Raw genomic sequence first — 12,658 nt, forward strand, 5'->3', positions numbered from 1 at the left:
TCCTTGTGACCGGGGACTATAATACAGGGAAACTTAAATCAGTTTTACCTCATTTCTACCAGCATGTTATGTGCAACCAGAGGGGGGAAAAATCTAGACTACCTTTACTCCACACACAGAGACTTGAACAAAGCTCTTTCCCTTGCCCTCCATGTGGCAAATCTGACCATAACTCTATCCTCCTGATTCCTGCTTACAAGCAAAAACTAAAGCAGAAATTACTAGTGACTTGCTCAATACGGAAGTGGTCAGATGATGCAGATGCTAAGCTACAGTACTGTTTTGCTAACACAGACTGGAATGTTCTGGGATTCTTCCGATGGCATTGAGGAGTACACCAGATCAGTCACTGGCTTCAACAACAAGTGCATTGATGGATTACAAGCAACATCTGCATTGAGCTAAAGGGTAGAGCTGCAGGAGCGGGACTCTAACTCGGACAATAATAAGAAATCCTGCTATGACCTCCGACAGTGGTAGGCCTGATCACTGATAATGACGAGACCGCCTATATGGAGGAGGTCAGGGACCTGGCCGGGTCTTGCCAGAATAACAACGTATCCCTAAATGTAACCAAGACTGCGATTGTGGACTACAGGAAAATGAGGACCGAGCACACCTCCATTCTCATCGACGGGGCTGTAGTGGAGCAGGTTGAGAGCTTCAAGTTCCTTGGTGTCCACATCACCAACAAACTAGAACGGTCCAAACAGCCCAAGACAGTCATGAAGAGGGCACGACAAAGCCTAATCCCCCTCAGGAAACAAAAAAGATTTGGCTAGGGTCCACAGATCCTCAAAAGTTTCTACAGCTGCAACATCGAGAGGATCCTGACTCGTTGCATCACTGCCTGGTACGGCAATTTCTCGGCCTCCGACCACAAGGCACTACAGAGGGTAGTGCGCACGGCCCAGTACATCACTGGGGCTAAGCTGCCTGCCATCCAGGACCTCTACACCAGGCAGTGTCAGAGGAAGGCCCTAAAAATTGTCAAAGACCCCAGCCACCCCAGTCATAGACTGTTCTCTCTACTATCGCATGGCAAGCGGTACTGGAGTGCCAAGTCTAGGACAAAAAGGCTTCTCAACAGTTTTTACCCCCAAGACACCTGAACAGATAATCAAATGGCTACCTGGACTATTTGCATTGTGTGCCTCCTCCCCCAACCCCTTTTTTACGCTGCTGCTACTCTCTGTTTGCATCACTTTAAATATACATTCATGTACATACTACCTCAATTGGCCCACCACCCACCAACCCCTCTTTTATGCTACTGCTACTCTCTGTTCATCGAATATACATAGTCACTTTAACCATATCTACATGTAGATACTACCTCAATCAGCCCAACTAACCGGTGTCTGTATGTAGCCTCGCTACTGTTATTTTTCACTGTCTTTTTACTGTTCTTATTTCTTACTAACCTATTGGTCACCTAATACCTTTTTTGCACTATTTCACTGTTAGGTCTGCACCTGTTGTATTCGGCACACATGACAAATAAACTTTGATTTGATGGACAATCAAACAGGCAAAACATCAATACAGGACTAAGATTGAATCGTACTACACCGGCTTCGACGCTTGTTGGATGTGGCAGGGCTTGCAAACTATTACAGACTACAAAGGGAAGCACAGCCGCGAGCTACCCAGTGACAGCCTACCAGATGAGCTAAATTACTTCTATGCTCGCTTCCAGCTAGGCTGAAACACCGGTATTTTGGAGCTGCCTTACTCAGGAAAGCAAAAATCATGTTTGTATGCAGCTTTATTAACTCAATAATTATTTTTTTTACATTGTTTTCAAACTGATATGTGCCACATATTAATGCCAAAATAACATGTAAAATAGGTGGGACTGAAAACAGGTGGGCTCTGCCCTACCTTCCCTTAAAGATGGGTCGCCACTTACTAAGACATATGGGTCTTTTCTATAAACTAGGGTACCAGTAAGCATTTCCTGTAGTGGACAACTGTTTGGAGCTGTTACAAAGTCATTAATAAAATGTGCAATTTTTTTTATCTTCATGCGAATGCATGAAGATATAAAGGGGGAACATAGCAGATACATTCAATATGAGTTGAATCAACCTATCTTAAACCCTCATGCTTGGGTTCTTCACAGATTTGGCAACAATCGTGTGCCATAAAACATTACTTTTCTTTCCTTACATTAATGATACTATATATATATACACTAAGCATTTAGCAATTTAATTACACTTTGATCCTGTGAAATTCCTGGATATTGCTTTTTTTTTGTATTTTTTGTATGGAGATCTCAGAAGTGTACTGTAACCTATCTCCCTAACTGGAGGAAACTGTGGGCACACATATCCAAAATATATCATGGGCACACATATCCAAAATAATGTATGTGCTTGAGAAATCCAATGCTTCCAACCGAAATAGTAACTTTAATATGATTAATAAAAACAAAAATTGAAATTGTCATTAATGGGGTTCTTCAATAATTACGCATTAGTTGTTTGATTCTTGTTTGTCTAGGTGTTTAGTTAGGTTGGGACATAATCGTGGAGCATCAGCAATTCAAGAAAGGATTTTCTGAATGACAGCGATAGAGAGCTTGTGTGAAACTGCATGCGATTTAACAATAGCCAAAGTGCGGGAATTAATGTTGCGCTCAACGATTGACAGAACATTTTGTTGTCTGTTATGGCGGTTAAGATAATTAGCCTACTTAGTGGACAACATTAAATCAAGATTCCTGAGGTAAGATTAGTCAGTGTATGTTTTGATCATTTGTTTTCCAGAGATAAAACTGAGTAATAGGGAATGTTAAAACGGCTTGTTTATATTTTTTTAATTGAATAAAAAAATGGCTGTTTTCCCTTTTACATATAAAACAAATACACAACTTGATATTTCTATGTTCAAATGTGGTTGGGGTTCAATCTGGAATGTCTGGTCAAGTGTACAGCCAACACTCCCTGTCCTTTCTAAGTAGGAGGTCACCCTTCTAACTCCATTCTATGAATCTACTGTCTAATTTGATGAATAGCTGCCCATACCGTGCCTCAATGGTAAGGTAAGATCTCAATTTCTGCAAATGATTTAGTGTATATTGACTTAACTGCTGTTACTGTAAATGGTTAGCTGATATATCCTTGCTAACCATTGGTAATCTTACTTAATTATGCTATACAGCCAAAACAACAGTATCTATTCCTAGACTAGAGATATGCCCTAGCTATAGTAAGTCAGTGGTTGCACATCTAACTAGCTGGAATGAAGCAAGGGTGTGAATAGTAGACATGTAAATTTATGTTTTCACTATTTACAGCAGGTCTCCAGCTACCCAGACTTGTCTGATCAGGTGTGTCCAGCGTACACCTGTGTGTATTGCAATGGAAGTAAACATCCAACCAATGCCTTAAGTGTTGTGCTGTAGGTCCACCACACACCTGGAAGGTTGTGGAGCTTAGAAACAACCCCTACCTCCATACACTTGTGGAGGTCTGAGAGAATTGGACAGGTGTAACTCTACCAAGCCTAAGGTGGAATTGTCACCACCCATAAATCCCTCTCAGAGGATGAGAGGAATGAAGGAAATGCAATTGAGATTCTCCCCTTGTTTCCTCCATTCCTCACCTCCCTATCAAAGCACATTGGGGGAGAGGAGGGAAGGTTCCTCCCCTGGGGCTCCAATGCACTTTCAAGGAGAGGCAAGAAGCGGTGGAAACAAGGACACAGGAAGAATGTGATGTCTAGTTTTCACATGCACCCACCCACTGTTTGAGGGGTTTACTGATTATAATGATTTCATTATTGGTTATTGTCAATGATTTTGTTGACAGAACCATTGTATTATATTATTGTGTTAATTGATTACATCAACTATATATATATATGTATATATGTATATGTGTGTTGTTTTATCTTTTTCATTCTTCTGGAATGTTTAGGATGGCTATAAATGACAGAAGTTGACCAAAGCACAACCAGACCTGGCTACTAAGAATGACAAAGAAACATGCAGTGTCCTTGTGAGATTATGAATTATGAATGGCATGTAGATGTTTTGTTGTTGTTAGGTGTTATGCTCTCGTTGTGCCTATCTGGACTATTATTCCTGTAAATACACATGTGAAGCTGCAAGAAAATCATATTTAAATGTATATCAAACCATTTAGAGATGTTGACCCTGATGTCTCACATTGGCCGCGTTTATTTATAGAAAGACCTATATGTTCTACTGAAATTGTATATGGTTATATTATGAAGGACAATGTAGCCCTAAAAAGTCTGCAGTATGGTAGCATTTCATTGTAGTAAAGGATGATGCCAAAACGTGGAATGCAAACCCTGCAAACAGCGGTTTGCTTACCATAGTTCGACAACAAATATAACATACCACTTGAAAACAATAAATTAGCCAACTTTGTTTTTCTTGTTGCATGCCAAAATATTGACAGGTTTTATATTTGACAGAGGATGCTGCAGTGGCACTCTCCAAGGTGCTGAACTGAATTTTCAGTGGGCGCTTTCTCCCACATTGGATAGCGGTTGCTGTCCGCGGTTCTGAAACAATCTTTAGTGCGCTGTTGAATTGGCGCACTTTGCTGGTTTGCAGGTTAAAAAAAATTTGCAGGTAAAAAAAAAAATTCTTAATTTTAACTTGGCCTTCTCAAATATATACACAAGGATTATTACCAGCAACTTCAGGAGCCTAACGGAAGAACCAATGAAGGCCAGCAGCACTGGGAGGAGGAGCGTCTGGAACAGATTTATTTTCTTCTGGTTATCTTGATCTCTGGCTCCCTCTTGGGTCATTTGTGTCTTAATTATTTCATCAAACAGTGCGCTTAAAGTATCAGACAAGCTCCGTGCATATACTGTAGTTGATTTTATTAAAGCACATAGGGTGTGTCTATCTGGAAAAATAAACGTTTTCAAATTTCAACCAATCAATTGGCTGAAAGTACAGACTCGGCCAAGATTATTTTTTTTTAGTCGGGGACAGCCCTACGCCACAGACACAAACCTGTTCCATGCTAAAGCACCACCAGAAAGACATTTTCAAAAAGATTTGCCTGCATTTAGCCTCTGCCCAGGCTTTCAACATTATCTTTCGTCATGATTCGTCCAGTTGTAGCATGCAATTTCACGCTATATAGCACAACCATGGTTTTTAGCTGGGGGTTTTTCTTCACCCCAAAGTATATTGGTTGGCCAATAGGGTGCGATACCATCACATATCACGATGCTTTGAGTACATAAACACAATAGGACAAGGGTTGACGTCGCTCAACTCTACCTGGCTGTGAACTGACAATGCAACATGCATTTGCCGAACAGGTTTTCTTAAACTTTAAATAAATTGTATGACTCCATGTCTATTATGGTGTAGTAATAATGGTTTTAGAGACAGTATTGTCAAAAAGAGAGAAAGTACTAGAAAGCCTGACACCAACTAAAATTTACAATAGAATACGCAGCTAGTAGCCATCTCATCCCTCAAAACGCTTTAGTCTGCTGATAAACTCGAGCAATCAATGCATCCCGGCAGCACAATAATAACCCTCTTCTGATTTCAATAGAATGGCCTCTAACTACATTCCCAAGGCCGTGAAGTGATTTAAAGCCTGTTGCATTGTGAAGCTACAATAGAGGTTTGGAGGATGAATGCATCACGATGTGAGTTGGTACTGCACAGTGATGTGTGAGTTCTCCATCTGCTCACACCTGGTAGTCATTGACCTCGAGGTAATTATTTTGTGAAGCAGCATCAGTTAGTGCTGGTGTTGGATAGAAAACAAATCAACTAAGCCCATGGCAACATTTTGGTCAAGCTTGAACCTATTGTGATGATGGTGCATCTACTTAAAAATGTAGCTAGCTATCACTTTTAATTTGTACAATAGTCTAACTCGCCACAGAAGATAGCCACGTTGAATATGCAGCAATCATTCAAGCTGATTGGCTGAAGCCCTGTGCGAGACATCTGTGCCGACGAACCCCTGTACACGTATCCCAGGAGCCATTCCCCTCTGACCGGTACATGGACCAATGAATAAAAACCACTGCACTGCAACATGCTGTATACATCTTTTGCATCCCTAACAAAATCATCTAAGTGACCGAGAATCTCACTTTCACTTATCCATTCAACATAGGAAGCGCTGTGAATTTCAAGTTTACATAAGCTAATTTTCACCATTATAATGCACCTTTATAATAAAGCATTCCATGCATCATTGCATTTTCAGACTTATGTAAGAGAGCCTACTATTCCTAATGTGATGAATAGATTGGATAGTTATATTATAACTCAAGCACTGTTGGCAAAAAATGCCCCAATCAGCCATGCAATTAACGTAGTGGCATAGAGTAGGCCTAAGCTATATCAGATATGTTTCTTCTCCTTTCTTTGCAGAGGAAAATGTGACCTTTTATGAACCCATTTCATTCAATTCTACCACACTATATTTTAATGGAGACATTTAACAGAATATGTTTTAATACAACAAAAATGACAGGGTAGCCTACCCTGCTGACTGACAAACATATCAATAAAAACAATGTTGTCTATATAATAGGCCTACGAGAAGGGAGACCCGAATACAATATAACGTCCATCTAACCTGGAGGAAATAATTGTCCAAAAACTAACTTTCAAGTGGCACTACCCAACAATGATAGAGTGAATATTTTGAAATATTGCGATATGCCTGGTTGGGCCTCTACCTTCATTGACAGTCGCAACTTAACAATCATCATTTTGGTAGGCTGTGCAACCTTTCAACCTTTTTACTGCCAAAATAATGGACACACTTGAGTAAATGAGGGCTACAAAGTGTATTGAAAACAGGTGCTTCCACATAGGTGTGGTTCCTGAGTTTACTAAGCAATTAACATCCCATCATGCTTTGGGTCATGTATAAAAATGCTAGGCAGGCCATTATTTTGGAAATATGCTGTTTTACAACTGTTTGGACAAAATGCTCTGCATTGTCAATCTGACATCTGCAGTGGCCTTACAGCATTTACTGTGATAAGGCCTCAGTCAGGGCATTCATACTTCATAATTCATACAGAGAAGCTGTCAAGGAAGTAAGTTTGTTTATACAGGACCTTCTGCCCCCACATACCGTCAGCTATATGGAGCCTCTGGATTGACATGATTGGTTAACTGCAGGTGGGGGCGGGAGGTCCTATATAAACACAAACTAATTTCCTTGACAGCTCTGCTCCGCGAAGCACAAGAAGTATGAATGCCCTGACTTCTGCGGAGGCCGTATCACAGTAAATGCTGTACAGCCACTGCAGACACCAGATTGATCATGCAGAGCCTTTAATGATTACACGCCTGATCAAAGAGCTGACACGTCCACCTCCTGGCTACACAGGGTCGTGTTCAATATCGTAACGTCGCGTCACAACTTGTACGGTCATATGCAGTGATCTGAAACATCTCGTTCATTCAACAAGAGGGGGGATTATTTTAGAAAATTAATGGATAATGTTGTTCATGGACAAGTTCATGCTCATTCTATTACATTTGAGACATTCTGAGGCATAGTGTTTGCACCTTTTGGATCTTGATAACAAAGTAAAAATGTAAAGGTATCAGATAAAGATTGGATTAATTTAGAACAGTGAGGATTAAGGGGTGCCCTGTCAAGCATAAAAAACGTTAATTTATTTCACCATCACTGCAAAGTTAAAAAAGGGTGAGAGCTTTAGCACATTCTAACATGCTTCAGTGAATTATTTAAGAAGATCAAGGAGGACAAGGATTTCTTGAATAATAATACAATACCATTTTGTTTGGTTCTGCCCCGCTCCCATTTGCTGAATTTAGATATCGCTCAAGATATTTTTTTAAGCCTTCTTGGGAAGAAATGAAAGGGATAAAATATATCCTTTTTGCTTATTATCTATCACAAATATGGAATGCTGATGTCTATTTGTCACCCAAGGTCTGTACAATTATGTCTGTAAGACCTGTAACATGACATTTTGATTTATGATATTGGTACAATTGTCTCACCTTATCATAACCCCCCAAAAATGTAGGACCTAATCCTACGTTGTTTATGTTACGTCATGGAAGATGTTGGGGAGGCAGCGTAACCTAGTGGTTAGAGAGTTGGACTAGAAAGGTTGCAAGATGAAATCCCCGAGCTGACAAGGTACAAAATCTGTCGTTCTGCCCCTGAACAAGGCAGTTAACCCATTGTTCCTAGGCCGTCATTGAAAATAAGAATTAGTTCTTAACTGACTTGCCTAGTAAAATGTTAATGTTACATGTGTTTTAGGCCTACAGTGATTCTGGTACATTGATGCTTTCCCAATCCCTAAAATGCTGGTTTTCATTCCAGTTCATCTTTAAGATAAGCATTAGTTGGCTATTGACCTACATTTGAAAGTGCTTTAGTGCTAGTAAATGTTCCTTTTTCTCTCACGCCCGTTTCCCATATACCCAATGAGCAGAGAAGGCAAAAAGCCTGCTGTCAAAATAAGTCACACTGTCAAATATACAGTGAGGATTGAAAGGTCATACAAAGAAAATAAAAGTCCAAATACAGACATTGTGATCTGACACGTCATTAGGGATGAGTGGCAGTGGCAGGGCTCAAGGCTGTTTGGATCATTGAGGTTGTCAATGGTGAGTGAGTTGACATTGCTTTGTAGAAGAAGGTTTGTAAAGAAGAATCATCTAGTCTGGAGAGTGTGGAGCTAAGGATACTTCTCACTATCCTAACCTGTCACTCCCAGATGCCATCAATGTGACTTGAATGGGGAACATTCATGCTGAAGTCACTGTTTCTCAGCGAGAAAGGCAGTCAGCATGTCCATGTCAACTTCCTTGAGCCCTTCCTTCAGGTCATTTTTGGCTCCAACAAAGTTGCTTCCTTGGTCAGATTTAATCTGACAAACATCACCACGTATGACCATGAAGCAGCGCAGACCATTAATGAAGGCATCTCTTGACATGTCATCCAACATTTCAACATATATATTTTTTTTAACATTTAACCTTTATTTAACTAAGGCAAGTCAGTTAAGAACTAATTCTTATTTACAATGACGGCCCACACCGGCCAAACCCGGGCGATGCTGGGCCAATTGTGCGCCACTCTATGGAACTTCAATCACGGCCGGTTGTGATAAAGCCTGGATTCGAACCAGGGTGTCTGTAGTGACGCCTCTAGCAGTGAGATGCAGTGCCTTAAACTGCTGCGTCACTCTTGGGCGGTGGTCTAAGGCACGAGAGCAAAAACAGGTGAAGAGAAGGCCATACCTTTTTGTGCAGTCTTCATCCTTTCTTAATGAGAAATGGGCCAAAACAATCCATACTGCAGTATGTAATGGGTGGTGATGAGTCCATGCGCTCTGGAGGGAGATCAGCCATCTTTTGCCCTTCTATGGGTCTCCTGAGCTTTCTAGAAGTCACACATTGGTGTAGAAGATGCTACGGCCTGAGTGATACTTAGGAGAAGGTAGCCCTTTGACCTGATCTCATTTATGTTGTGGCCTTTACTCTGGTGTTTGACCTTTTCATGGTAGTGAGCAATTATCATTTTTGCGATGTTGTGTTCCTTAGGAATGATTGCAGGTTGGTTGACTGAGTTAGGAAGAGAGGAGTCACAAAGTCTTCCTCCCACCCTGAGCACACCATTTTTGTCTAGGAAGGCATTGAGGAGGTCGTACTCATTTTAGTCTCAGCTGTCCCTTTACATAGTAACTTAGGCTCATCTTGATATAAAGTGCCTTGCAAAAGTATTCATCCCCCTTGGTATTTTTCCTATTTTGTTGCATTACAACCTGTAATTTAAATTAATTTTTATTTGAATATCATGTAATGGACATAAAATGGACACAAAATAGTCCAAATTGGTGAAGGGAAATGAAAAAAAAAATACAACATTAAAATGGAAATGTAGTGCGTGCATACAGTTGAAGTCGGAAGTTTACAAACACCTTAGCCAAATACATTTAATCTCAGTTTCACAATTCCTGACATTTAATCCTAGTAAAACATTCCCTGTCTTAGGTCAGTTAGGATCACCACTTTATTTCAAGAATGTGAAATGTCAGAATAATAGTAGAGAAACGGATTTATTTCAGCTTTTATTTTTTTCATCACATTCCCAATTAGTATTTGGTAGCATTGCCTTTAAATGGTTTAACTTAGGTCAAACATTTTGGGTAGCCTTCCACAAGCTTCCCACAATAAGTGGGGTGACTTTTGGCCCATTCCTCCTGACAGAGCTGTACACAAATCAGATTTGTAGGCATCCTTGCTCGCATACGCTTTTTCAGTTCTGCCCACAAAATGTCTATATGATTGAGGTCAGGGCTTTGTCACGGCCACTCGAATACCTTGACTTTGTTGTCCTTAAGCCATTTTGCCACAGCTTTGGAAGTGTGCATGGGGTCATTGTCCATTTGGAAGAACCATTTGCAACCAAGCTTTAACTTCCTGACTGATGTCTTGATATGTTGCTTCAATATATCCACATAATTTTCTTTACTCATGATGCCATCTATTTTGTAAGGTGCACCAGTCACTCCAAGCACCCCCACTACATGATGCCCGCCACCTCCGTGCTTCACGGTTGGGATGGTGTTCTCCGGCTTGCAAGCCTCCCCCGTTATCCTCCAAACATAACAATGGTCATTATGGCCAAACAGATCTATTTTTGTTTCATCAGACCAGAGGACATTTCTCCAAAAAGTACGATCTTTGTCCCCATGTACAGTTGCAAACTGTAGTCTGGCTTTTTTTATGGCGGTTTTGGAGCAGTGGCTTCTTCCTTGCTGAGCAGCCTTTCAGGTTGTGTCGATATAGGACTGGTTTTACTGTGGATACAGATACTTTTGAACCCGTTTCCTCCAGCATCTTCACAAGGTCCTTTGCTGTTGTTCTGGGATTGATATGCACTATTCGCACCAAAGTAAGCTCATCTCTAGGAGACAGAACTCATCTCCTTCCTGAGCGGTTTAACGGCTGCGTGGTCCCATAGTGTTTATACTTGCGCACTATTGTTTGTACAGATGAACGTGGTACCTTCAGGTGTTTGGAAATTGCTCCCAAGGATGAACCAGACTTGTGGACCTCTTGGCTGATTTTATTTTGATTTACCCATGATGTCAAGCAAAGAGGTAGGCCTTGAAATACATCCACAGGTACACCTCCAATTGACTCAAATTATGTCAATTAGCCTATCAGAAGCTTCTAAAGCCATGAAATAGTTTCTAGAATTTTCCAAGCACAGTCAACTTGTGTATGTGTATGTTTTTAATTTTGTAAATTTTAATTTCACCTTTATTTAACCAGGTAGGCTAGCTGACAACAAGTTATCATTTACAACTGCGAGCTGGCCAAGATAAAGCAAAGCAGTGCGACACAAACAACAACACAGAGTCACACATGGAATAAACAAACAGACTTTTTCTATTGTGTATTTACAGTGTGTGCAAATGAGGTAAGATAAGGGAGGTAAGGCAATAAATAGGCCATAGTGGCGAAATAATTACAATATAGCAATTAAACACTGGAGTGATAGATGTGCAGAAGATGAATGTGCAAAGGAGCAAAAATAAATTGCAGTATGGGGATGAGGTAGATGGATGGGTTATTTACAGATGGGCTATGTACAGGTGCAGTGATCTGTGAGCTGCTCTGACAGCTGGTGCTTAAAGTTAGTGGGGGAAATATGAGTCTCCAGCTTCAGTGATTTTTGCAATTCGTTCCAGTCATTGGCAGCAGAGAACTGGAAGGAAAGGCGGCTGAAGGAAGAATTGGCTTTGGCGGTGACCAGTGAAATATACCTGCTGGAGAGCATGCTTTGGGTGGGTGTTGCTATGGTGACCAGTGAGCTGAGATAAGGCGTGGCTTTTCCTAGCAAAGACTTACAGATGACCTGGAGCCAGTGGGTTTGGCTACGAATATGAAGCGAGGGCCAGCCAACGAGAGCATACAGGTCGCAGTGGGGGGTAGTATATGGGACTCTGGTGACAAAACGGATGGCACTGTGATAGACTGCATCCAATTTGCTGAGTAGAGTGTTGGGGGCTATTTTGTCAATTATATTGCCGAAGTCAAGGATCGGCAGGATAGTCAGTTTTACGAGGATATGTTTGGCAGCATGAGTGAAGGAGACTTTATTGTGAAATAGGAAGCCGATTCTAGATTTAATTTTGATGCGAAGCGCAGTCAGACAAGATCATAGCAAGAGTAATACAACGTGATAGTTAGTAAGGATGAAAGTATAATTTGTTTAGATCATATGTATAATGGATTATGCCACACAGAAATGAAAATCAACATCACATTCACACTCTGTTGCCCCAGAAAGCCACAACGATTACTGCAACTTATAACATGTAATGTGTATTAGTCTCCTCATGGAATAATGCAGCACACCCTTATTATTTCGTGTTATATAGTTCCATATGTTCTTAATTCAAGTCTGATTGTATATACGTTTGTATGACTTCTGTATGTGTCTTTGAGAATATCTACCATTTCCATAAGTCTCTCTCTCTCTTGGTATAGCAACTGCTTGGCATCCGACCGCAGATTGCTACAGAGGGTAGTGCATATGGCCCAGTACATCACAGGGACCGAGCTCCCTGCCATCCAGGATCTCTATATCAGGCGGTGTCAGAGGAAGGCCCTCAAAAT

The sequence above is a fragment of the Oncorhynchus masou genome, chromosome 33, assembly GCF_036934945.1.
Source record: "Oncorhynchus masou masou isolate Uvic2021 chromosome 33, UVic_Omas_1.1, whole genome shotgun sequence".
Taxonomy (NCBI): Eukaryota; Metazoa; Chordata; class Actinopteri; order Salmoniformes; family Salmonidae; genus Oncorhynchus; species Oncorhynchus masou.